Source organism: Neovison vison, chromosome 13 (assembly GCF_020171115.1).
Source record: "Neovison vison isolate M4711 chromosome 13, ASM_NN_V1, whole genome shotgun sequence".
NCBI lineage: Eukaryota > Metazoa > Chordata > Mammalia > Carnivora > Mustelidae > Neogale > Neogale vison.
Genome location: NC_058103.1, coordinates 65,056,925 through 65,079,654, shown reverse-complemented (window position 1 = coordinate 65,079,654; position 22,730 = coordinate 65,056,925). Strand labels below are relative to the sequence as shown.

The following is a 22,730-nucleotide window of genomic DNA, read 5'->3' as shown; positions in this document are numbered from 1 at the left end:
GACCAATTGTGTTCCTGGTGAGAGCTCTCTTCCTGACTTATAAATAGCTTCCTTCTTGTGTGTATTTACACACGAGAGAGAGAGAGAGAGAGAGAGAGAGAGAGAGAGAGCGCTTTCTGGTATTTCTTCTTGTAAATGCATTAATCCTGTGCAATAAGCACACCTCCATGACTTCTTTTAACCTTAATTACCTCCTTATAGGCTCTGTCTCCACTTATAGTCACATTGAGAATTAGGGCTTCAATATATGAATTTTGAGGTGACACAGTTCAGTCCATAGCAGTGTTGCTAACTTCACAATCCGTAGCTCTGTAGTACCTTCAGGGCCTTTCTAGTGTCCATCTTCCTAGTTTCCCACATACTTCTATGTGTCAGAGGCCAGCTAATCCTACCCTGGAGTGCTCAGAGTATGTCTACTCATAAGAATCTAAGCCGACCTCCCCCAAGACCTAGTAAGCAAATGAAATTCCTCTGCTCCCAGTTTAAGATTGGCTTTCTCAGTCCCTATTTTTTTTGTCCAAGTCTGTCTCATCCAAGGATTGGGATTATCCACTCCCTTTAGGGGAAATTTATCCTCACACTATAGCTTCTATATGAAAAAAAGATAAAAGTATCTCTAATGACTATTTCAAACTCAGCCTAAAATGAAAGTTCTCTACCAAACAGTCACTTATATTTTAATTTTGAAAGATTTGCGTCATTTATTATTATTCTTCAAGAAAAGTTGGTGGGTGTAACCAAGGTTGCATTCAAATTTTTTTTGTTTGTTTTGTTTTGTTTTTCCAAAACAAAGGATCTGCCTACCCCAAAGGGAATTCAGTTTCCTGTATCTGGACAGATAGAATTGCTTTTAGCACTTAAATGGCAGCCTCCCACCCACTACCCCTTCCCTTCAGATTTTATCCATCAGGACTTGGAAAATCTTAGGAATGGCCAAAACTCACATTATACTTACATTGCCTGAATCTGATATTGAATCACATACTGTAATATTTTTAGTCTCTGAAGCTAGAGCTCTGTATTTATGACCCATGATGGCTGGAATAAAGGAAAAAACTGAAAGTATCCTAAAACTGCCAGAAATGGGTTTTCTGTGTACATAACGAGTGGAAGCAGGAATAATATTTGGAGCATAGTTTTTCTTTGCTCTGACAGCCCTCTAGGTCACCTAGCTATAATGAAAAAACTGACTCCTGGTTGCTTGGAATAGCCTTGAATATTGGTAAAGTCAACCAAATATAAATACCTCAAGCTAGGTGGTAATTGTTTTCTTTAGTAATGGAAAGTATATTTCTTGAAGAGAAAGACAAATTTTTAAAAGTGTTTTTTTCCCCTGCCATCCTCATTTATTGATTGGTCTGGGATTTCTATGGAGAATATTTGACGTGACTAGTAAGGGTTTTAAAGTTCAATGAAGAAACTGCCTAGACCATTAATAGCTTAAAAACAACAAGTAAGAGTAAAATATAATTTCCAAGTGGTTGAGTCTGGGTATTATCTTTTTGGTAATAAGAGTAAAGATAACAAGTAACATTTATGTAGTGCTTTAGACTTTACAGAATGTTTGGTGGTTTACCATTAGGTCGATTTTAGGGATGAACTCTCTGCTGAAGCCCAAGCTAGTAACTGCAGATCTCATCAATCAGATAATTTGTGGATATTCATGGTGGGGCTTCTGCTAGGTTTCTCCATTTTGTCTGCCCTGCCACTACCTGCCTCCAGCATTTCTGGGGGCTTCTGCTGCCTCTGAGACCAAAGGGATGAGGGAGTCTGCCACCAATGAAAAAAGAGCCATCTATGAGGATAACCATGTTTTCCAGACTGAACACAGAACTGCTAGCTCAGATTCTTATACTAATGCATTCATTCTGGCTCACCTCAGCCCGTTTGATGGGTGTTTGCTAGGACACACCCTTTCAATGCCACCAGATTCTGTACTTTTCCATTACCTCACTGAGGCCCACTGTTGGCAAATACTGAACTTGGTGAAGTTAGGAGTCTAGAATCAGGAAATCCGTTCCTGGAGGAGCCAAAGGAAGTTTTAAGACCTGTGAGCCGTGACTGACCTTGGGGGACCTGGTAATGAGATAACGATGATAGGTTTTGCTCTGAGGGCGCTTTCTTCAGCACCATTCCCAAGATCACTATTCATATGTGTTGCCTGCAGAGTGGGAGAGACCCAAGCTTTCTAGCCATTGTCTTGTCTGCTCAGAGAGCTCTGAGTAGAACTGCTCCTCCCCTTGAGGTTCAGCCAAATGGAACCTTCTTTGTGACCTCTGAATTCCTATTTCTGAGAAAAGAGGAAAATGCTGGGCTATGGGGAGATCATCGGGCCTGTACAGAAGACAGGATTTCTGACTATTCTCAGGGGGCAGATTTTTGTCCCTCTTATGTACATTAGTAAAAATACTATCCAGTAGTGGTAAGTCAGAGTCTTCTTTATATTTCTTATTTAAAATTCCTTTAAGTTCTCCCATTAGGATGTTTATTTTATTGTGTGTTGTCATTTTGGTGTGCTGTGTTTCCTTGGCTGTTCTGAGTTTTATATTTATGTTATTTGATGGGTGTTCTAGTATTTTCGTACATATATTTGCTAACTAGAGGATAGGCTTTCCCTTTTGGAACTGCTCTTATTGAAAGAATGTTTCTTTATGTGTGGTTCATGGTTAAGCTTTACGCATTTTTGGCTCTATTTGATTGTTTTCTTTTTAAACATATACCCATGTATATATTATTAAATAAACTTTTAACTCCCTGTTCCCCAAGGGAAGCCACGCACAAAAAAGGAATGCAGAAGAAGAGGAAATTCCAGAGCTTCTGTGTTCTTGGTTACTTTCTCAGACAATGGTTAAAATCTTTCCACAGAAATAAACTCTTGCTTGTGAGGATGGGTAGAGGAACCCATCAGGTGTTTTAAGTTTATTTTCTTGGTTTCCCTCTGGTCATTCTCCCAATCTTTGTCATTTTCCCCAGGTTACCCAGGACCAATGTGGACCTCTCTTCCAGCTAGTTATATGGGCCTTGTGTTCCTTGCCTGACTCCTGAAGCATGACATTGAGCCTGGAGGATCTGGGAATTTTGAGGGTCAGAGAAAAAAGTTCTGATCTAGGCTAAAGCTTGAGATCACAAGTGCCCAGAACTCTTTTCTTTTCAAGTACTGAATGAGTCAATGTCACTGTTTTCTTCAAACTTCTACCAGCTTCTTTCATTAATACCTTCTCCTTTTGATAATTGTCATAAAACTGCTGTACCTAATACCAATGGAGATGACAACTTAGAGGACTAGTAGGGAGTATTTAACATCCCTTAGTATTTGAGCTTCCTCAACTAGCCAGGTTTGCTCAATTTCTTATTGACCCAATGCCTGTAGAGCAGTGCTTATTTGCTTGGGAGACTTTAATCTTCTTGGTATAGGGATAGATAATCCATAGCACAAGAAAGAATGGGTGAGGAGAGCATTGAACTTGTTGCTGCCGTAGCTGCTGCCGCCCTTCTTTTCCTCCTCCCCTCTTTTTCTCTCTCCTCCTCTCCCCTCCTCCTTCTCTTCTTCTATTTGAGCTGTTATTGTTCCACCTACCTGCTGCTCTGGCAGTAATTACAGGGGATTCTGCGTGGTGGCTCCTGCTGCTACTGGCGCTCCTAGTACCAGCAGCAGCCGGATCTAGTACTAGCACTTCTTTTGCCATTGCTAGTCACTATTCACATGGTCAGTTCTATGCTAGATGCTGTAGGAATTAAATAAAATTCATTGTCAAAGACTTCAAGATGTTTATCATTTACATAAGACTACCCTGAGAGACAATGTCTGGCCAGCAAACACAATAATTACCATTTATTGAGCAGCAATGTGTGCCAGATGCTTTACATAATTAGCTCATTAAGTTATCTGACCATCTTAAGAGACAGGGCTGACAATTAACCCTTTCCTGTAGATCTGGAAACTGTGTTCAGGGAGGGCAAGTCATGTTCCCGTGATCACATAGCTACTGAGTGACAGAGCTGGGTTTTAAATTTTGGTCCCTGGGCTCTGAAACTTATGCCATTTTCACTAGGTTGGCCCATAAGTCTTGAAATGTTGAAAGCACATTCTCCTCTGTTAGTTTGGCAGAGTTTTTTAATAGTGTCCAGAAACAGCAGGGCCTGTGTTGTGAGAAATCTGAAACACAGAGTCGATTTAGACCCTCAGAGCTAGTTACCAGGATGGAGACTCAGGACTTCCTAGTTCTCAGGTGTTGTTCTGCTTCCTTATGGTGTAACAGTGTTTTACTGATTCTGTATTTATAAACCAACCCTGCAAATGACCACAGTCCCACAGGCTGAAAATTAGGCCAGGGGGACAAAAGTTCTACCCATTATGAAAATTGTATCCTTCCTTGTATATTTGCCATGCCATGACCTTTGCACAACTGCATTCACTTGCACAACTGCATTCACTTTGATCAGCAGTGTTGTCTTTATAGCACCTTTGCCCCTGAGCAGCATTGGAAATAAATGTCAGATCTGGTGGCTGAATAGTTTGGAGATATATGTATTGCTTTGCTCAATGAGAATTTATTGAGAATTTAGTCTCTGCCCACCAGTGTCAGATTGTACCAAGTTTTCTTGGGCAAGATGCTTGCAGTTGGCAGCCTCTAAAGTGCAAGGAATTGTTAGAGGCTCTTTAAGGCACAGTTTCTTCTCCGTGATTTGTATGTGGCTCACATATTGGGGATTCCTGGAGGGAGCACTTCCTCTTTTTTCCATTGCTGGCTGAATTCTGGGCTGTTCCTGGGGAATTGAAGTGGTGAAGGTAGGATGCCTGGAAGCGTATGTTAATGAGGGAGGGTCTGTGTTCCAGACGTAATGTAAACATTTTGAGGATTATATCTTATGCCTTGGAGGTTAAGGGTATAGGCTCTGTAGGGAGACTACCTACTTGGATTTAAGTCCTGGCTCTGCCACTTACCAGCAGCAAGACGGGCATACTGGATACCTCTGTTCCTTATCTGTAACATGAAATTGAATACTTGTCTCCAGGATTCCTTTATTTTTTTTTCCTCCCAGGCTTCTTTAAAGAATAAGTGAGATAATATATATGCTAGCAGTGCCTGTCATATAATTACCTATTATAATAATTATTATAGTTTTTTCCTCATTTCTCAAAAAGTAGTTTGCATTTGACTTAAATATTTGAATGCCTTACTCTATATACCTTTTCTGTATATGCCGCCTTCGTAATTTAGGCTGAGTGTGTATTTTTGTTTTTATTTATTTTTATTTTTTAAGGATTTATTAGTTTGAGAGAGAGAGAGAGAGAGAGCGCGCGCACATGCATACAAATGGGGGGAAGGGTAGGGTAGAGGGAGAGAAGCATCAAGTAGACGCGCCACAGATCACAGAGCCCAATGCCGGCTCCATGTGGAGCTCGATGCGGAGCTTGATGCAAGTTTTAATCTCATAACCCATGAGACCATGACCCATGAGAGGTCACCTGAGCCAAAACCAAGAGGGGGACACTTAACCGACTGAGCCACTCAGGTGCACTGTAGGCTGAGAGTGTATTTTTAAAAGGTAGCTTTTAGATACAATGAAAAATGGGAGAAATATAGATTTATAGAATAATGGAAGAGCACATTTCCAAGAAGCCCATATAAGAAGGAAATATTTGGAAACTCTGTTAGAAGACTAGCATTTAGAGTATGCCTTTTCCAAGTTTAAATTCTGAGTGGCTCCATATCCCTCTTACTTCCCAGATGGAGACTTCTTTAAGGCGCATTCAAGATCCTTTCCTTCTGCTTCTCTGTCCAGGCTTATCTTGCACACTCCCCCATACCTTTTGTAAGTCAGGTGAACAAGGAGAGTGTATGATCATTACAACTATGTCATTCTTAGTAGGAAAACTCAGAAGTTCCTCTTTTAGCCATAGCAAGTTTGTAGTGATTTTTGATGTACAATTATTATACACTTATACTTCACATAGTGCAACGGATTTACTCTCCATTTTTCACATGTGAATTATTTAGTTCAGTGGTTCTCAATTCTGACTAATTACTAGACTAAATTTGGGAGGCTTTGAAAAATACATGTAATAGTTCAGGTATTATAGTGGTTTATTTCTTTTCGTTTAATAGTCCACTGTGGATATTTCTGGTTGAAGAGCAGTTCTCATCCACTGATGATGCAGATGCAGGGTTGTCCATCCTGAGGGCTAATGGATTCCATCTCTGATTGTCTCCTGGGTATCATCCAGTTTGGTAGACCTTTCTTCCCTTCCCCATTGGAGTTTACCTTTTTTCCAGGAAGTGAAAACATATAGATGGACCTTGAAGGCATTATGCTAAGTGAAATAAGTCAGACAAATGTTGTAGATATCACATATATGTGGAATCTTAAAAAATAAACCAAACTCACAGAGAACAGGTTGGTGATTGCCAGAGGTGGGGGGTGAGAGGTGGGCAAAGCATTGAAGGGGGTCAAAATGAAAGTTGGCATAAATGCTTTGCTCAAGGACATATACTTCGGTGAGTACAGAACCTAGAGAGGGATTTAGGTTCCAAAGCCTACATTCTTCTACAGTTTTTTTTTAAAGATTTTATTTATTTATTTGACAGAGAGACACAGTAAGAGAGGGAATAGAAGCAGGAGAAGCCGGAGAAGGAGAAGCAGGCTTCCTGCAGAGCAGGGAGCCCAATGTGGGGCTCCATCCCAGGACACTGGGATCATGACCTGAGCCGAAGGCAGATGCTTAAACACTGAGCCACCCAGTGCCCCTCTTATACAACTTTATACCTTTTCTCTTGCTCCTTTCCTTCTCTTTGCTTCTGCCCTTCTACTTTCCGTTGCTCTTTTTCTTTTCCGTGTTTCATTCTTCCCTCCCTTTTCCCTGCCTTTTTTCTCTTCCTCTTTCTATCCCTCTTATTCCCCTTTCTCCCTCTTTTCTTCTCTTTTCTCTTCTCCCTTCCCCTTTACTCATTCTTCCTTTCCCTTTTTCTTAAGACACTTACAAATGTGGCATTTTACTTCTTAGACTCTCATAATGTTACTAGGTAAGCAGAGCAGTTATTCTTCGTTTTACAGATGAGGAATCTGAGAGACGTTAAATGACTTGGCCAGTTTCCCATGGTTAGTTCATGTTTGGGCTTCAATCTAACTGTCTTCCCACTAGTCTGGTTAGTGCCTGTCTCACAGCATGCACTGCCTCGCAGGTATCAATGGTTGCTGATGGCAGATGGTGGTACCTCACCTCCAAAACATTCATTAGCTTCCAACTGAGTGGAGTGCATCCTGAGGTCATTTAGGAGCCAGAGCAGGTTTGTGAGGGAGACCATGGGGCAGGTGGGACTTGGATTCTCCTCAAATTCCTCCATCTGAGTAACATTTACTCACACAGCTGTCTCCTGCAGCACAGGGCCCAAACGGATTTCAGAAGCCACCAACACATGCGAGCCCTACTTAGCAATCAGAAGTAGCACCTCAGAGTGGAGCTTCTTTTGGGGGTGGGTTGGTGTTGGTATTTACCTTTTTCAAAATCACCACTTGAAGTCCCACATGGATAAATGGTGCCGGCTCATATTTCCTTGAGGCATCATCTTTTTCTTCAGTGTAGCTCATCTGGTACAGCGTATTAGTGACATTCTGCGGCAAATGACTCACAGTTCAAAACCTTAACCACTTATTACTGTAGTGCTGACTGACCACAGCGGTTACTGTCTACAGTTATGCCACACTTCTCGGGTGTTTAAAACATTGAGCCAAGAGCCAACACACCAAGTGAAACAGGCCCTGAAGTATTTTCACTTTATAATTGTTAGGAGAAAGGTTTATTTCTTGGCCAAATCCCACACACGATCTGGATGTCTTTTTATTGTTGTCATTGCTATTTTCTTTTCTCCCTCCAGCTTTACTGAGGTATAACTGACAAATAACATTATAAGATATTAAAGTGTACAATGTGATGATTTGATATATGTATATTTTGTGAAATGATTACCATAGTCAAGTTAATTAACATTCTTATAACCTCACATTAATTACTTTTTTATGTGTATGAGAATGCTTAATATCTACACTCAGCAGATCTCAAGTATACAATACCAAAAATATTTACTCTTTGACTATGATCTCTCTCCAAGTTCTGGGCAACCACCATTCTACTCTCTGTTTCTAGAAGTTTGGCTTTTTTTTTTTTTTTTTTTAAGATTCCACATATAAGGGATACCATGCAGTATTTTTCTTTGGCTTTTTCTACTTAAACACAACCTTCCAGGTTCATCCATGTTGTCATAAATGGCAGGATTTCTTTCTTTTTTATGGCTGAATAATATGATGATGATGGTAATAAAATACACATACACGTGTATGTGTGTGTATATGTGTGTGTGTGTGTGTGTGTGTGTGTGTGTGTGTATCTCCCACATTTCTCTATCCCTTCATCTATTACTGGATGCTTATGTTGTTTCCGTATCTTGGCTATTGTGAATATTGCTGTAATGAACATGAGAGTACAGCTATCTTTGAGAGACGGATTTAATTTCCTTTGGGTATATACCCAGAAGTGGGATTCCTATGGTAAATCTATTTTAATTTTTTGAGGAACCTCCATACTGCTTTCCATAATGGTGGTACCAGTTTACATTCCCACCAATAGTGTATAAGAGTATAAGGGTTCCTTTTTCTCCACATCCTCACCAACATTTGTTATCTCTCATTTTTTGCACAATAAACATTGTAACAGGTATGAGGTAATATCTCTTTATGGTTTTTTTGTTTGTTTATTTCAAAGACTTGTTAATTCATTTGAGAGAGAGAGAATGCTGTGGGGGTTGGGGCAGAGGGAGAAGGAGAGGGAATCTCAAGCAGACTCTGTAATGAACTTGGAGCCCGATGCAGGATTCGATCCCAAGACCTTGAGATCACCTGAGCCAAAACCAAGAGTCAGATGCTTAACTGACTGCACCACCCGGGTACCCCTCATTGTGGTTTTGATTTACATTTCCCTGATTAATGATATTTAACATATTTTTATATTTTGGTATTTGCTATACATATATATCTTTTTGGAAATGTGTGTTCAGTTCCTTTGCCCATTTAAAAATCTGATTATTATTCTTATAATTTTTTTGCTATTGAGTTGTAAAAGTTCCTTATATATTTGGGATATTAACCCTTTATTGGATATATAGTTTGTAAACATTTTCTCCTTTATTAATTGTTTCCTTTGTTGTGCAGAAACTTTTTAGCTTGATGTAGTCCTACTTATTTATTTTTGCTTTTGTTGCCTATGCTTTTGTGTCATATAAAAAAAAAATCATTGACAAGGCCAATATCAAGAGATTTTCCCCCTATATTGTCTTCTAAGACTTTTATGGTTTTAGGTCTTATCCTTAAGTCTTTAATCCATTTTGAGTTAATTTTTGTAAATGATATAAGATAAGGGCCCCGTTTCATTCTTTTGCAAGTGGATATACAGTTTTCCTAACACCATTTATTGAAGAGGCTATTTTCCCCTATTTTGTATTCTTGGTGACCTTGTTGAAAATTAGTTAACTGATTAGTTGGGTTTATTTCTCTGTTCTGTTCCATTAATTTGTGTGTCTGTTTTTATGACAATACCATACTGTTCTGATTACTATTATTAATGTAGTTTGAAATCAGGAAGTGTTATGCCTCTTTTTGCTTGGCTCATCTTGCTCAAGATTGCTTTAGCTATTTTTAGTATTTTGTGGTTACATGCAAATTTTAGTATTGTTTTTTCTATTTCTGTAAATGCATTGAAGTTTTGATACAGGTTGAATTGCATCTGAAGATTACTTTGGGTAGTATGGACATTTTAACAATATGAATTATTGTAATCTATGAACACAGGCTGTCTTTCTGTTTATTAGTGTCTTCTCTAGTTTCTTTCATCAGTGTTTTATAGTCTTCAATGGGTAAGTCTCTCACCTCACTGGATAAATTTATTCCTAAGTATTTTATTCTTTTGGATACTATTGTAAATGGGATTGTTTTCTACTTTCTTTTTTGGGTACTTTGTTGTTAGTATTTAGAATCATAACTAATTTTTTTTTTTTTGAATCATAACTAATTTTTGAAGAGCTGGGTGTCTTAATCTGTTTGGGGTACCAAACAGAAATACTGTAGACTAGGTTACTTATTAACAACAGACAGTGATTTCTCACTGTTGTGGAGTCTGGGAAGTCCACAGTCAAGATTCAGTGTGTGGTGAGAATCCATTTCCTGTTCATAAATAGTACCTATTTGTTTTGCCATCATATGGTGAAAAAGGGGCAAGGGAGCTTTCTCGGGCCTCTTTTATAAGGGCACCAATCCCATTCAGAAGGGATCCACCTTTGAGACCTAATCACTTTGGAAAGGCTCTCCCTTCTAATACTATCACCTTAGGGGTTTGGATTTCAACATATGAATTTGGGGGGACACAGATTCATTCCAGAGCACTGAGTAAGCACTATGTAAACATAGAGCTAGGTAAAGCAATGCTTTATTACTTGATTTTTTTTTTTGGTATCTCAGTAGGTGTATTATATATAGTATATGTTCTTCATGTGACATGTATACTTTAGAATATTTTAGATTTACTTTTATGTTTGTGTCTGTGTAATCCTTTTTGAAAGAATTCCATGAAGCAATATTTTGTATTATGGTGAAAGTTTTTGTAGTAAGTATATTGATAGAATGTTGACTCCAGCAGTAAGTTGGTAAATTTAGAAATAGGTTGTTATTGCCTAGAGTAAAGGGAAAGATTGGTATTATGTGCAAAAACTCATTCTCACCTATATTCCCGAGTCTATATGTATATGTGTGTGTGTTTATATGGAATAACTATTTCTAAATAAAATTATCTTGGAAAACCACATCTTTGTAGAATGTATTATGTTTATGTTGGGAGAATATTTATAAATGAGGGTTAGTTATTTTATTAATCATTTTCTCGGGGAGGGGGAGGAGTCTAGTTTAAAAGGTTGTACAGGCCGAAAATATTATGTTAATTATGAGTCAGTTGTACATAACTTGAAACAGATATCATGACCACTATCCTCTTTATGTCTGATGACACATAGTAAGTGTTTGCTTGCTGACTGGCTTTATCATTTTTGGTTGGGTCTTCTCAGTAGCAAACAACTTTTTGTTATTTTAGGCCTCAAGGAAGGGAAAAAAAAGATTGACACATATAAGCCTTAGTAAAATTATTTATAATGTTTCAAACTCTGGAGTGATGAAGAGAAAGCTGTTGACTTTGCCTGGAATGTAAACAAAATGTAAACAATGTTACTTTTTAAGAAAACAAAATTAAGGGCGCCTGGGTGGCTCAGTGGGTTAAGACGCTGCCTTCGGCTCAGGTCATGATCTCAGGGTCCTGGGATCGAGTCCCGCATCGGGCTCTCTCCTCAGCAGGGAGCCTGCTTCCTCCTCTCTCTCTCTCTCTCTGCCTGCCTCTCTGCCTGCTTGTGATCTCTCTCTGTCAAATAAATAAATAAAATCTTTAAAAAAAAAAAAGAAAACAAAATTAAGAATCAAGAAGGACTTAATAAGTAATTACTTATGCCTACAAATCAAAAGTGATATAATATTTAGTACCCCAAAGACTGCTTGAGTGGACAAGATTAAAACCTATGAAAAAATTAAATTCTAAAGCCAGAAATCCCCAGAAATACAATGCAGAGTTTAAATAGTTTGTAAATCCCTGCTTCATATGTTAGTCCTGAATGTTTTCCTTTCCCTACATAAACTGCACAATTGCGCTTCCACCTGTACCTTAAAACCATTTTGTTTCAGGTCAAAGGTTTGTGTTTGGAGTTAAATCTAAGTGAAACAGCACACCATACTAACTCTATAAAGTCAGGCAAGATAAAAATTTTAAATTCAGAGGGATGGCAGGGAAATCTCTGAACTGGTTGGGGCCACTTTCTTTGGACAAAATCACCGCTAAGTCTGCTTCAGGCTCCAGATCTAGGTATTCATTTGGGATGTATCTTCCCTGGGTTTTTTTTAATCTATTTATTTATTTTTATTTTTTAATTTTTTTTTAAGAGTTGCTATTTATTTATATTGAGAGGGGAGGGATAGAGGGAGAGAGACTATAAAGCAGATTCCAAGCTGAGCATGGAGCTCGACAGGGCTGGATCCCATGACTGCGAGATCATGACCTGGGCCAAAATGAAGAGTTGGCCACCCAACCAACTGAGCCACCCCAGGACCGCCTTTCCCTGGCCTTTTTGGTCTTCACCGATGAGAGTTTTCCCGGGCAAAGGGCAGAGGAATGGGGCTCAGGCCGATTGGGGTGTGAGATCAATGCCATAAATCTGATAATGTACAGAAGAAAAGATAATGCTTTGCATCTTCCTTATGTTGAGACCTTGCCAGTTCAGGCCCTGATCCTAACACTTTTAGGGGTCTCATTGTTAAGGTTCAACACTTAAGAACCCAACTTTTTCTTCCCCATCCAAGGATGCTGCATGCTAATAGTGCCAACTTGCACCTTCCACAGTGTCTCTAATGGCTTTGCAGATTAGTTAGGTCTGTTATTGTGACTGAAATCCCAAAACTTACTGGCTGAAGAAGAAAAACGGACCTTTTGGCTCTTACAATCTACAGAGCCAGAGTAAGGCTGATTTCTGGCTCCAGCATTCTCACCAGTGCAGTTCAACTCAGCTCTGCTCTTTCTTTTGGCTTTATTCTTAGACAGGTTCTTCGTTCACGAATGAAATATGGGCAAGAAGCTTCAAATTTGACATCCTTTCACTTTCAGACAAGAAGCCAACAGTGATTTTCATTAAAATGTCTCAGTGCATCTCATTAGCTTCAGTGGGGTCCCATCCTCGTCTCTAGCTAATGTCTGTAGGTCGGGCGAATGTAACAACCTGGTTGGCTTAAGACTGAATCACATGCTTCATTCCTTTAATTGGAGTCCCACCTAAAGTGTATAACCTAGTATGTGGAAGAGGTAATGTCTGGAAATAATAAATCCAGACTTCAGTTAACAACAACAATAATAAATGAACTTCTATAATCATTATTATGTCTGCAAGCTCTATTCTGCTCGCCAAAGATTAATAATCTTTAGATAAGAATGTTTTGCTTTGCCTGGTTATCTAAAGAATTAAAAAGGATGCTGAACCCTCTACAGTAAGGGCCACAAATGTCCACTGTAGTTTGGTGTCCAAATATTTTTGGCCTCCAGATAATCTCAGGAAGTATGTAAAATTACTGATTGAAGCAGTATCCCCAGGCAGCATGGGTGTATGGTCACATAAGTGTGTGGATGGAGTGTTTGGATATTTGTATATTTTGTGAACAAAGGTCAACTTTAAAGCTAGAACTGGGCATTTTTGGTAGGGGATTAGCTAAACACTTTATCTTTGTGAGATAATTTGACCTTTGGTTAACTCTGTAGCTCTGTTTTTCTGGAAACCTGAAAATGATGAAGTGTCAATGTTATTTCTAGGCAACATTGCTTAGGGTAAAAATGGCTCTTAGAAAGTAGAAGAATTTCTCTGGTTGGTCTAACCCTGACCATGCTCTCTAGGAGGAACTGTTTGTCCATTTTTCCTATGACCCTAGATTTGGGGGATCTCTAGAAAGTCCCTTCCCCACCATCCATTGTATTCTTCAGCTGAAGTGAGTGATGAGGGGTAAGCCCTTGTTGGTCTGGAGTGAGATAGAAGCCATCATTTGGGGCTCTTCTGAGTGTAATGACCCTTATAACTGGGCATAACTTTTGGGGGAACCCTGGAAATTACATCTGTGAAATTGTTACAAAGGTACAGGCTCCTGGAGGAATAATGGTTTTAAGGCTGGTTGCTCTTGAACTTGCTTATGTTCCATTCATTGTTCTTGAGCTGTTACCTCAGGGCCAGACATAATAGCTCCTGGATACTGTGTGGACTGTGCGGACTGCTGCACAAGATCCTATGGAAGAGTAATCCTGATGCTGCCCTGCCGGCAAACTCTCTGAGCTGACCAGTTGGCTATGATAGTCTTGTGTCTGAATGTTCACTGGGGCACAAGAAGAACCATTGGTGGTATTGCAGACACATATGTAAAATGCACCTGAAACAAGTCTCAGATTCCTGATACCATGATATGGCAGAGACTGGATAACTGTGTATTACACCTGTTTCCTTTTCTTCCTAGGCACAAAGCTAGATTCCATTTCCCAGCCTCTCTTGTAGCATGTGTGATCATTTGAGTTTTGACCAATGGAATGTGGATGGAAGTGAAGAAGAGTACTTCCAGATCTGGCCCATAAAAATTTTCCCAGTGCCATCTGTATCTGCCCAATGAATGCCCAGGACTCTAAGCCTCTAGAGAAAGGTGAAAAACTTTCAGATAGGGTCCCTGAATCACCATGTAGAATGTCATCTGCAATTGGGAGCATCCATTTAGATTTCAAATGAATAAGAAACACACCATTATTATATTTAGCCAGGGTGATTCAGAAGCTTTCCTGTGAAATCAGCTAGTACTTTCCCAACTAACAGTTGCTAACTAACAACTAACAGTCTTCAGATCCAGAAATTTTAACATGATACATTAAGGAATGCAGGCTTGCCACATTTCCAGGAATAGCTTTAGTTTTGTTTTTTTTTTTTTTTTTTTTTTTTTAAGCATAAGATGTATGTTTACATCATGAGCTGATGATTTGGAAATAAGATTCATTGACTTCTGAAATGTTAAGACTTTGGGACAGAGCTCCTTGTTGTAAGTAGGGGAAAATGGCTGAGAGGAAACATTTGTATGAATATTGCTCTATCTATAATAACACCATCAATTTCTGCCTTGCTAGTTCATAATGACAGAGAAAGACTGCAAATTGACTCTTATACTGGAGAAGAAAGAAGTTTAACTTTTTCCTCTTCTATAGCCTCCAGACTAAATAAGGGCTTCAGGGAGCTTCTAGCCCATTGTTGTTTATAGTCCTGTTTCCTACACTATGGATGGACAGCCAGTGCAACTTTAGTCCGTGAAAAAAGGATACTATGGCCAAATAAGTTAGGGAAATAATACATAGAATATTCTCCCAAGAGAGTCTCTCAATGCATATCAGCATGTGTTTTTAACATCGTAAGTTTATAATCAGTAAGATTATAGTTACATAGATATAATGTAATTATATGTATATTATATGTATATATAATTATAGTTACAAGATATAATGTTATAATTTTAATATAGTTTATTAAATTATTTAATTTCTATTTTATTAAATTGTTACAGTTTGAAAAAAATTATTTTAAGTAGGCTCCATGTCCAACATGGGGCTGGAACTCATGACCCCGAGATCAAAAGTCACATGCTTTACTGACTAAGCCAGCCAGGCACCCCTAAATTGTCATATTTTTATTTTTAAATAGATAGCTCATGTGTTGTAAACTACCCCCAAATCTCTTTAATATAGTAAAGGTTTATTTTTCACTCACTGCAGTTCCATGTGGGTCAGTGGATGGTTGGGAGAGCATGGCTCTACCCCACTGTCATTCAGGGACCCAGGCTCCATGCACAGTGTGGGGCTTCAGAATTTTTCACTAGTTACTTTGCATCCAGTTAGCAGGGAGGGAAGTATGGGGAAGGCACACATGCTCTTTACTACCTTTGGAGGTGTTTCTTTTCACTTCTACTCACATTCCATTGATAAGAACCAATCCCAAGGTCTACCTATGGGTAAGGGTACTGGCAATCCCTTTAGCTGTCACAAGTTCTGTTGAACTTGTTCTGCTGAACCCCAAATATTTATTTTCTCCCTTTTGCCCTATAATAAATGTATATTCACATCCCAAGGAAGCTACCTAAAGTCCCGTGTAGTCACTATGTCAGCTGAAAATCCAGGATTTTTCACTGATGCATAATTGTCTCTGTCAAAGGCAAAATGAGAGACACATGGTGGTCCCTAACCCACAGCAGTTCTGAAATACTTTGGGTCATTCAGGTCTGAAGCTGCTGCCTCATTTCACTAATCTGGCCTTGATTCTGCTCTCCAGGAGAAACTCATTTGTTCTTTGTTGCCTATAGCCCTGGCTCTGTCCTCTGAGTGTATCCCTTGTCCATTACTTTTTCAGACCTCATCTGAAGTCAGTGGTGAGGAGTCCGCCCACCTTGGCAGCTGTGTAGACCTTGCAAACCATGTCCCAGCCATCTTAGTCTGGAGTCCAGAATCTGGCTGGATGTGCGGTTGAGAGCTCAGAGCCTCCACTGTTTGGGGTGATTGGGCTATTAATGACAATAGTAACAAGGTTTGACATTTCTCCATTGCTTCTGGTTTCCAGATGCTTTTATATACATTATTGCACGCAGTCCTCAAAACAACCCCATGACGTGGGGCTGTGTAACAGTGAAAAAGAAAAAAAAAAAAGACCACTGGGAAGTCTAAAGTGAACTATTAGAGGTCCATTCACAAGGCAAGAAAGAAAACTTACTTTATGATTTGTTTCTCCCCCACCTTTTTCCCCCCCTCATCTGGGCTGTTTTGTGGGCTAATGATTCAGCCTGTTTATGTTGTTAAAAGGTAAGCCTCAGATTTGATGAGCCATCTATCTCTTCCCAGCAAACAAATGACTTGCTTTTGGTAAAGGAGACTGATAAGATCCTTCTCATTCTGAGAAACTGTATTCAAGTCTGAAATACCTGATTCCACCCTGCTCCCTCCTCTTTACAGAATCACGGTATTTCAGCTCTGGAAGACCAGTAATACTGTTCTAGATCCATGACTCCTTCCATCTTCCTCAGAGGCTGAGACAGTTCTTCAGAGGTACCTTCTTGGGCCATTTCAGAGCCAATGAGGCAGAGGGGAGGGGATTTGGGAAAGGTTCGTCAGTTTTGGCTCTGGGCTTTTTATCACTCCTCAATCAGGGCAACCTAGTTTGGACTATATCATTAGAATAAAGTGTTCAACTACTAACAAAACTTGTAAACCATGGTCATTAGTTAAATACATTATTAAATCTCCGAAGGAGAAACTTGAGGTCCAGAGAGGTTAATTGACTAGCCTGAATGCACACAGATGTTCCCTGGAGGAACTGGGATTAACACTGTGTTTTCTGAATCCCAGAGAAGCAGTTCTGCTCTGGAGTGGTTGCCTCTTACTTCTCTTGGTGTAGCATCTGGTCGAAGGTAAAGGGTGAGAGTCAGTGACTGAGAGCATGGGTAACTTGGGCAGGCAGCTTCAACCTCTTGCTCTTAGTCTCCCAAGTTCTCATTAGGTGACATAGGAAGGGGGCTAGGCTTTCCAGGGCAGGGCTGCTTTGTGAACGGCTGGTGGTACATCCTGCTAGGATCTTGGCAACTCTCAGGCAATTTCATCCGCCCCTATTTACCAAGTACTGTCTGAATTTCTTTTGCCATTCTGTCTCCTCGTCCTGCATGCAGTTAGCGAACAGTGCCATTTAAAATCTCAAGTTGGAGAGGACAACTGTATTGTCCTGTCAATTTTGGGCTTTTAGAATGCTGTTTTTCCCAGAATCTGAAGATAGAGTGGATGGGGCTCAGCTTGATTCTGTCTCAATCCATGGTCTAAGAATATTAAATATGCAAGAAATGGCTGCTCTGTCCATCTCTCCTCCCCTGCCCTCTGTTCTCACCACATAATATTTACTTCTGCACAGGACTAGGAAAGAGCAATTGCTTTAAATTCAAATTTTCTTTTATTCATTGACAAAATACCTCACTGTGTCTTGTTTAAATGTGGCTTTTCACACAGTTGCAGCTTTTGTGGGGGGGGGAGGGGCATGAGTAATTTCCTTCTGTGTCTTACTGCCCGGAGGAGAGGAAAACAGAGCACCAATGTTTGGAATGTCAGTGACTTGAGAAGTTCTAGCAGCTTGGTTACTTGTTCTGACCACAAGGTTTGGTTCCCTTAAAGACTTGAGTTTTGGCTGTGAGTAAGAGAGGTTCTCTGCAGGCCAGGGGATGAGCCGCCGGAAATGGAAAGTGGTGTGGTGTGCCCCCTAGATCCTCCTTACACATGCCCATCCATGCTCAGGTGAGAGGTGGGGCTCTGCTGCATTAGAAAGGTCCTATGGGTTGGTGTCCATCAGGGGAAATGGTCAGGGCAGACTTTATTGGTGGGAGTTTGCCCATGTTTTAAGAATTAATGCTTATTTACTTTAGAGTTAGAGTCACTTTCTTTGCTGTTTATATTCCATTTTTAATTCCTTTTCTGCCCCCTGCTTTGTACTTCTGGTTTTTGACAAGTGAACAAAAATTCTTTTTAATAACTTTTAAAAAGGTATCATAATGCTGTCCAGAGAGGAAGAAGTGATCAGTTGACGAACAGAGAAACACTGAACATTTGTTTTTATTTGCTCAGTACTAAATCTCTATCTCCCCCACAACCTTATTCTCTCCTAAATGTGTAACAACGAAGTAGGAGGTAATTTTTATTTTTCCCAGTGTGCCTTCAGGGAAATCCCTTTTAAATGTATGGATTTTAGTCCAATGAGGGATCCTCTTCCTTTGGTCTGCATTTTGCATATCGTCTGTTTCTTACAGGGCTTCCGTATTGTCTCAGGCTCCACTGGAAATGCAGCAAGGATTCCTAGCACATCCCAGTTGCCATAGCAACAGCAGTCTTTCCCATAATGAGCTGCATCATCTGAACTGATGTCACAGCATCATGCAGCAGGTCAAACAAGGCATCTCCTAGTATTGCATCCTACAGATGTGCTGTAAACATCAAAAGGAGATGGTGGGAGAAGGAGATGGTGAGTGTTGAACATCCGGGCCTTAATTGCAAGGCTGTTTTGTTGGTTAGTCGGTGTCTGCTAAGGCGGAGATGGGGGGATGTTGTCTGCTTAAAATGGACTGGGGAAAGAAGGCTGTTTTACCTAAATCTGTTTTTCAGGCTGCTGGGTTAGACAAAGGCCTTTAAGAGTCATAGAGGAATCATAATATGTAGAATTATTCTTGTTCCATCTCTGCCTGTTATTTTTGGTGTTCTCATAGAATTTTTCATAAACATAAGATAATTTTCTATTGCAAAATCCCAAATAGGCTCTAAAACAAGTAGTTCACAGTATTTCAGCATTGTAAAGATACAGATTTCTTTTTTTATGGGACAGAGCTAATTGGTCCCCTATTTGCTCTTGTGATTTTTGAAATATTTAGTGATTTACAGTATGAGATTTAGTATTTACCTCGGTTGGGTTTCATTTTCTTCATGGCAAGGAATGAATGCTGAATAAGCATTTGACATAACCCTGATGTGAAAGGGGATCACTTGCATGTTTAACACAGAATTTATTAAAAGCACGAAGATCCAAACCAAATGAAATTACTTGAGCCTTTTGATTTATGTGGTAGTCCTTCAATCCCTATCCTTCATAGTTAGTTGAAACCCTAATATTTTCCCATCTCTAGCTAGTCTCTAAAACAGCTGGAGTTGTTTGCAGGTGGACTTGTAACAAGTCTGCTCTCTGCGGCAGTTGCAGTGAAGGGTAACGCCGATGAGAGCCTCTGGAAGTGCCCGAGGTGCTGCTCTTAACTTTAGCCTAGCCGGAATCTGGTAAGACAAATAAATAGCAGGGTTCTCAGTGACTGTGGCAAATACAGATCTCTGGGCTTAGTCATAACCTCAACTCAATCCTGAAAGTCCAGATAAACATGTATCATGTTCATTTCAACTCCGAGCTATTTCTCAGGCATCTTTGGTGTGTGTGTGTGTGTGTGTGTGTGTGTGTGTGTGTATTTTTATGCCCCCCTCTAAAAACTGTGTCCTGACAGTGTCAGATAAGGAGCAGTGTGTTGCCTTTGTTTTGGGAAATGAAATGGATTTTCCTGGTGCAGCTGATTGCTACTAAGAGAGAGAAAGGAGGAGGCACATGTCAGTTCAGTTGATCAATATGTCCACTTGGAATCAGGGAGTGGTCTTTTGGCTCAGTGCTGCTGAGTTGATAGTTTTTATTTAAGAAGTCTTATAGGAAAGAATGGCAACCCCCGAATTTCTCTTCTTTTAGGCTGTTTATTGAGCCTAAGAGATGTATCCTAGAGGCAGGAAAAGCAATACCTCTAGCTAGCTTGGAGTGATTCTTTTTTTTTTTTTTTCCAATTATATTGGTCCCATTAGGCACTAGCTGCAATGAGAGACCTTAGATTTTAATTAGTTTGTTTATACACATCACATACGTACTACTGTCGGTCCTTTAAGCTTACGAGGCTGACATGCAGCTATTTGGGATGGGAGAGGTCAGCTCAGCCTGTTTTATTGCAAGCACTTAGGAGCATGAATTGTTCATTGCTGCTTTTTTGTTGTATAATGTGAACAGAAAGCTTTGCCGGGACTGCTGGGTGTGAACGCAGCCAAGTCAGAAGCTCTAAGGTGACAGGGAGGAGTCCTAGATGGAGATGGGGGAAGGGAAAGTGCATCTGGTTGTTGGATTATGAGTCTAGAGAAAACCAGTCAGTGCCCATTATAATTCTTTTAAAGTATTACTTCCAAGGAAAAGCAACGAAGAAAGACTTGTTTGGTAACATGAATTGTTAGGAGTAAAAATAATCAAAGGCAGCATTTTAATGAGTTTTCTATTTGCTTAATTTTTGTTTCTTTTGTCTAACACTGTGTTCAGCTGCTTCATCATGGGTGATTTGTACAATTACTGGAAGTCACGGAAGCCGATTCCTTAAGGGCAGTGTTAGAAAAAGTGGAGTCATGCTTTGAGGGTGGGGAAGGTGCTGGTGGGTGTGGACTGATGCAGTTATCTGGTGGAATATCCTCTCTGTTCAGAGGAACCTGTGACACCCCCCCACCCCTGCAAGTATTCAAAATGCAGTTACAGTTCTCCAACTTTATGCTTTTGTGCTCTTTTTGCTCTAGGAGAACAAAGCCCTAGTAATGAGAGCTGTCATCCTGATGCTCAGTTTCTTTGCAGAGGGCCACAGCCCGTGCTGCTCTCTGATGAGCTGTGTGTCTTAATTACTGGCTAGGGCTATTTCACTTGCCTTAGTTTTAATATATCCCCAAGGGGTTGGATGGGGCGTGTGTGTATGGGAGGAAGGGAGAGATTGCTCTATAGCTCTATTTAGTGGCGTTTCACTGAAACTTTCTAGAATTTAGAGAATATTGTTTCATAGTGATGAGTGAAAGATATCAAGACCATGTTTACAGTGTGGCCAAGTTTCCACCATGGATGCCTCACAAGAAGTTAACCTCCTCCATGCTTTTGGTTATGGCTTTTTTTTTTACCCCCTGAATCACAAAGTTGCAAAGAAGTTAGTTATTTGTGGGAGCAACGAAAATAGAAATCAAAATAACAGTCACATCTGTTATTCAGTTCTTACTATGTATCGGGCATTGGACCTAACATTGTTTATATCTCAGTTAGCCCTTATAATGACACTGTGAGATACAGAATAATAATTTCACTTTATAAGATTGGGTGATATTCATGTTTCGCAGAAACCAAGTTTAGCCAAGTTAACAAATTTGGCTAAGGCCATGTAGTTAATAAGTGACTGGGTCAGAATTCCAAACAGATGTGATTTGACTGTGATGCCCACATGCTTACTCACGGATGTCTTAGTTTTATGACATCTTAACTGTGTATACCACACAAATGAGTCACCTTTACTCTATCACACTCATCCCACCCTTCTCATTCTATTGGAAAGTCAAAGTTCACATTTCACATTTGGAATGAAATCCCATTTATGACACCAAGTTCAATTTTACTACAGGAAAGAGCTTGAATTTTGGGGAGGTTCTTTACTGATCCTAGAGATTTAAGTAATGCAGTGTTGATGCTCAGGAACTATTGCCACTACCCTTGCTTGACACATCTTTCTAGCAGGGTCTGCATATGGGAAATGCTACATGAATGAGGGTGAGCATTATGGAATTGTAGTAAAAGTTGGTCTTATCTAGGTCAGTAATGAATCAAGTTTGTTGTACTGTCTTATCAGCTGCATATATAGTACTCTGCCAACTTGAAGATGTTTGCATTCCCTGGTAATACCAGGCAAGGAATAGAAGAGGTGACTTCTCTCACAGGCAGAAGGTATACTCCAAATCCATCTCTTGCATCAAGAAGACCAAAAGAGAGTTATTTTGCTGAATATCTCAGTGGCTGAATCCAAACGCTGCCTATCTCTGACAAAGTACCAGAATAATGGGGCTGTGCAACATCCTGGAAGCCTTGTGTTTGAGGAGAGCTGATACAGTCATCTCTGCATCATCTTGCCCATCCCCAGCTCTCCACGCCCAGTGTCATTATGGGCTCTGAGGGCTGTTCTTTGTTTGACTGTGGGGCTAATGTATACACTGACAGCACATTGATATTGATTCTGGTATGGTGAATACTTAGAAATATCATTCCACAGAGCTCATTAGCCTTTTCTAGGTTCTGGGAAGAAGTTAACCTTTGTCCCAGCTTCCTCCAAGGAGGCCCAAGCTTGTGTCTGCGTGAGCCAAAGAAATGAGAGACCGATAAAAGGCAGTAGAGTTCCTGGGTACAGTAACTACATGAGTTAGATTATTAATTGGGGAATAAAAAAGCCAGTGGAAGTTAGGGAAGTTGGTAGACCTGCTATATGTGTCTGATTTCCTCCTATTTCCAATCTTAGTATCAGTGAATTATAATTTGTTTTGATCCTATGGATTCAGTTCAATCCAACAAGTACTGTTGAGTATCTACTATGTGCCAGGCAATGTCAGGGAGCATAGCAGTAAACAAGACAGATGAATGGGTAAATTGATGGTGGGATTATTTATTCACTCTTATACTGTAATACTACTATTTCTACTTAGT

The 22,730-nt window shown here is 39.9% G+C and overlaps 1 protein-coding gene across 2 annotated transcripts in view; it reads left to right on the top strand.

The window, feature by feature from the left end:
* AKAP6 (A-kinase anchoring protein 6) overlaps positions 1-22,730 on the top strand; it is a 552,477-nt gene that overhangs the window by 70,302 nt on the left and 459,445 nt on the right. The window contains exons 1-2 of one of the 2 annotated variants that reach the window (XM_044232057.1): positions 2,326-2,422; positions 18,481-18,692. The gene's annotated coding sequence lies outside the window, so the exon portion shown is untranslated. Of the gene's footprint in view, positions 1-2,325; positions 2,423-18,480; positions 18,693-22,730 lie in introns of those variants that run through there. The other variant, XM_044232056.1, reaches the window with a different exon arrangement.